Consider the following 5,160-nt stretch of genomic DNA (forward strand, 5'->3'; position numbering starts at 1 on the left):
GCAATAAAGGACTCTTGGGGGTTAACGTTTGAAATACACCGGAGGAAAGAGTTAGGTTTCCTAGGAACTCATTAGGTAGGTTTCCTAGGAACTCATTAGGTAGGTTTCCTAGGAACTCATTAGGTAGGTTTCCTAGGAACTCATTAGGTAGGTTTCCTAGGAACTCATTAGGTAGGTTTCCTAGGAACTCATTAGGTAGGTTTCCGAGGAACTCATTAGGTAGGTTTTGAACGCTTCAATAGCAAGAATGACACGTTTGACTGATCGACTGATTACATTTTATTTTGGAGGTTTTAAAATGCTTTACTTTATATATTTACGGTCATTTTACAAATATGACTGTTTCTATGCTATTTCTATGAAATTGAGACTTTTTCAAGACATTAATAATTCAAACAACACAACCTCTTACATTACAAAGCTCTTTTAATTTACTATTATAGTGAATTGACAGTTAAAGTTTACGGAAAACTCTAAACCTAATGACTAGAGATGTGTAGCAGAAGGGAGAAAAGCTACTTTCACTACACATTCCTCACCAGCCAGGCATCAGAAACTCCAACACAAAGAAAACAATGGCTCTTAAGTGTTTCCCTCTTCCACAATAATGTTGTGTGCGGCTGGTGGGCATGGACCTAGAGCCCTGGGAATTAGTTACAATCATCAAAACAAAATACCCAAAGTTTGTTTATTTGTATGACTGCGTCTTCTGACATACTTTTGTAATGACCATGAAATGTTATGATTTCCATTCCATATTCATGAATCAACAACCAACTCTCCAGATTTGTTTCTAGTAATATTAGAGAGAAGGCTAATTCAGTCGCTGGACTCCAGGCATGCTGTTTGTTTCAACGTGTATAAAATTACACTGTTTATACCTGGAATACTGATCTCATGTTTTGTATTATTTTACCTTTATTTAGCTTTCAAAAACAAACTGAAATATTGGTGGGGGATTTCATTTTTCAGGCTCTAGCGATTGTATTGACCAAAATGGCAGCAAAGAGGCAAAATCACTGACTCTCCTTCCAGTCCAATACCCCTGTCCAAAGGCCTCTCCACTCCTCGCTCCCTGGCACTGCCTGTGCCCCCTGCCCTGAGATATAATTACATGGCTGTTTCAGCAGCGTGGTGACCAATGCCATGCATTAGCAGTGTGTCTCCCGTTGGCTGGGCGGCTGACGGCCCAATTGATGGCTAGATTGGCCTGGCTCCTGTCCACACACCGATCACCTCACCGGGCTCAGACCAACGGAGCGGGAGCCTCTTTCGCTCTTCCTCCTCCCCTTCTCTCCCTACTCCGCCTTCCCAGCCCAAGGTTATCAGGGGGAATTACCATTCAGCGGACTGACGGTCGGTAGGTCGAAAAGGAGGAGGAGGCAGGAGGAACCGCTAGATGGCCAGAGGTGAGAGACACTTCCATCGATGGATACACAGGCAGGCAAGCAGACCAGGCAGACCTGCTGGGCCACCAATTCCCCCGGCCCAAATCAAACCTCTCACCCAGAGCAGAGTAGTGCTGGCTGGTTTCTTTCAGCTCCTCTCTTACTGTCAGTTCACCATGGCAGGTCTGGAGAGAACAGAGGGGTTGAATTAAAGAGGCTATGTGTGTGGATCCAGGACACGTAATGTGGTAGTGTGTTGTAGTGTAGTGCACCCTGGGTCATGTCATACTAGTCTGTTCAGAAGAGACTGACTTAACACCTCTCTGGTTAGCAGCACATTTGTACAGTGCAAGGCAAACTACATGAAATATGGTGTTGATTCACAAAAGGATGACCTATCATATGAAGTGGCTAGAGGTTTGGAGTGGGTCAGGACAGGATGATGTGGAAGAGAAGGCTACATATGAACAATGCTGGGAAAAATCAAGTCAAGCCTTCTTCCTGAATCATATGGTTCATGCATGCAATGTTTTGTTCATGACATTTCCTCTGGTTGGAGCAGGTCAGAGTAAATTCAATGTGCAATCTATTATTCTACTTATGGCTAAGCCATCATGTCTAACATTTTATAATACAATGTAAGACTCTTATCAAAAAGTTTCATTGAGTATGTATAACATGTTTGGACTATCTAGCTAGGCTACATGTATCTGGCTGACCAGTCAAACTACAGATGATGACCTCTCCTAGTTAGTTAAAATAATATTTTGTCAAGCTAGTGTAGATAGCTAGCTAATTGACTAAGCAAGTACAATAGAGGTAGTAGGTATTGGCTAGCTAGCTAGCTAGCTTCAATGTGATGCCACATGCTACTTTGTAACATGTTTAAATAACGGCGGCTAAAAACAACCAACAATATATGGTTCACTGTTACCTTAACTCCACCAGAGGAGGCTGGAATTCGACATTACTTGCCAGGGGTTTGTTTCTGGTAAATGCTGCACTTTGCCCGTGCCATCACCAGCATTAGCATTGCCACTCAGTGTTGCCAACTAACTTTCAAGGGAAGTTGCTAGGGGCAGGTCGATTTGTTGCTAAAAGTAGCTAAATTACATTGTGATGTCATTGCGTGATGACGTCATTACATAATAACGTAAAACCGCGTCATTACGTAGAATACACAATAACGTTACTCAAATTGACTGGCCATCTTGGCGTAAAATATGATTTGACATTTGTTAGTTTAGATTTGTTTGTTTATTATCACATATTTTTATTTGTAAAAGTAATATAAACACAACACATGTTATATGATCAGATTATTATTATTTTTTAAACACAACACATTGAATTATTGAACATTTACACATTACACATTATTGAACAATTACATGTTATTTATTTTCTTTTTAACTAGTAAACCTACACATTCTGAACAATTATAGTTTGAAGCAGTGTATTGGTAGTTAGTTAACATGCTACCTAACTGATCAACAATTATAGGAACAAGCTAATAAGGTATATATGCTATCTTATTGAACAAGCAACTTAACCCAAATAATGAGGCATCTCTCTCCAGGTTGTTGTGCTGCTTGGCTGGCTAGCTGCTCAATGGTTTCCTCCAGATATTGCCACTGTTCTCTTTGACACTGTAGTGCACACTGTCACCATCAGCTGTGCGTCTCCGCAAGTTCCAGAAAGTCCACTCCTTGCATACGTACTGGAAATATGATAAATCATAGATTGGCAAGGAAATCCTCTTCATCTTCACTGTCCAACTGCATTGTCACAGAGCTGGAACCAGCAGTAGAGGATGGAGCGGCCTTAAAGCTGTATGCTGCTGTGGTGCCAAGCTGCTTGCAGAACTTCACTTGGTAGTTTATGCTGGTAACAGGTATCACCAGCCAGCCTCAGTCTATACTGCACCAGGAGTATGGAGTTGAGAGTGTGCAGTGACATTCTATTTCTTAACTTTGACTTGACCACACTCATTTGGCTGAACAGCCGTTCAACCTCCGCATTTGAGTATGGCAAAGAGAGGGCAGCGAGTGTAGCTTTGCACAGTTCTTCAAATGGATTTGACCCGGAAGAGTCCGTGTAGTTATTGACTTCACTCCTAAACTGAACTGTATTTTCAGTTGAGTCCCACCTAAACAGATGGATGTTTCTCCATTGGGAAACAATTTTATCAAAAATCCCTGGTTTATGTTTGGAGCTGGTACCCCAGTAGCTCAGCTACTTTGATAATTTCAGTGATGCCTTCCCTGTGGCTCAGTTGGTAGAGCATGGTGTTTGCAACGCCAGCATGGTGTGTGCAACGCCAGGGTTGTGGGTTCGATTCCCACGGGGGGCCAGTACAAAAAAAAAATAATCATGAATTGAAATGTATGCATTCACTACTGTAAGTCGCTCTGGATAAGAGCGTCTGCTAAATGACTAAAATGTAAAACACTGAACAAGGCCATGTTTTGCAAGGCTTCTAGGTTGTCTGGGAGCCTTGCTTGCAGCTCCTTGCTTAACTTTTTGGTGACAGGGGACAGTATTCGGAAATTCAGATGAATAACGTGCCCAAATTAAACTGCCTGCTACTCGAGCCCAGAAGGTAGGATATGCATATTATTATTAGATTTGGATAGAAAACACTCTGTAGTTTCTAAAATTGTTTGAATGATGTCTGTGAGTATAACAGAACTCATATGGCAGGCAAAAACCTGAGAAAAATCCAACCAGGAAGTGTGGAAATCTGAGGTTTGTAGTTTTTCAAGTGATTCCCTATCCAGTATACAGTGTCTGTGGGGTAATTTTGCACTTCCTAAAGCTTCCACTAGATGTCAACAGTCTTTAGAATGTTGTTTCATGCTTTTACTGTGACTGGGGAGAGAATAAGAGGTCCTGGAGTCAGATGACTGAGAGAATGACATGAGTTCAGTGGCGCACGCTCCCGTGAGAGTTAGTTGTATTCCTTTTCATTTCTGAAGACATTGGAATTGTCCGGTTGGAATATTACTGAAGATTTATGATAAAAACATCCTAAGGATTGATGCTATACATCGTTTGACATGTTTCTACGAACGTAAATATAACTTTTGCGCTAGCGTCCCACATTTCCCAGAGAGGTTAAAGCAACAATGTAGTTGATGCACTGTCTCCGAATGACCTTTTCGTCCTCTGGCGCAAGACTGAGTTGGTACACCGTGCTCTCGAAAAGGTACCCAAGGTATGGGGATGGACTGAGATGTCCATCAATGGCATCCTTCAGGACATACATTTTTGCCATAGGGTTGACTACTCTGCTGCAAACTGATGTTAAGAGGTGTACCAGATTGTCCAAAAGCTTGACAGGATCTGTTTGCTCTCCCTCAAATGACTTCACTCCAACTTGTACGTTGGACAGGGTTGATTTCAAGAATGTCAGGTAGACATAGTTGGTCTTGTCCATGTACATGGCGTGGAGCACATCTGCCATGTATCAATGCTCACTGGCCTTTGTCAACTCAAAGTGGAGCTTCATTTCTTCCCACTGGCTCAATATACGAGTTACCGCAGGCTCAATCGATAGCCAACGTGTGGCACACACTTTGGTGATCTGCAGGGGTTTCTGGCCACAATTAATGGTGGCATACACTGCTTTGTACGCCTCGCGCCGTTTTGGGGAAATGGAAAACCAGTTGTAGGTTTCCCTGATTAAGTATTCAACACTCCTAGGGATGGTTTCTTTGGATGCTGCACTGTCAGCCAATTGTAAAGAATGGCACACACAGCGGATGAGTAC

At 42.3% G+C, this 5,160-nt stretch overlaps 1 long non-coding RNA gene across 1 annotated transcript; it reads right to left on the reverse strand.

Moving 5' to 3' along the window:
- Positions 1 to 266: 266 nt before the first annotated feature.
- LOC106610299 (uncharacterized) lies at positions 267 to 2,493 on the reverse strand. Its single transcript, XR_001329885.2, has 2 exons — positions 2,323 to 2,493; positions 267 to 1,573 (listed from the first exon to the last, which is right to left on the reverse strand). It is a non-coding gene; the product is annotated as an uncharacterized lncRNA (long non-coding RNA).
- Positions 2,494 to 5,160: the final 2,667 nt, after the last annotated feature.

This window comes from Salmo salar, chromosome ssa08 (assembly GCF_905237065.1).
Source record: "Salmo salar chromosome ssa08, Ssal_v3.1, whole genome shotgun sequence".
Taxonomy (NCBI): Eukaryota; Metazoa; Chordata; class Actinopteri; order Salmoniformes; family Salmonidae; genus Salmo; species Salmo salar.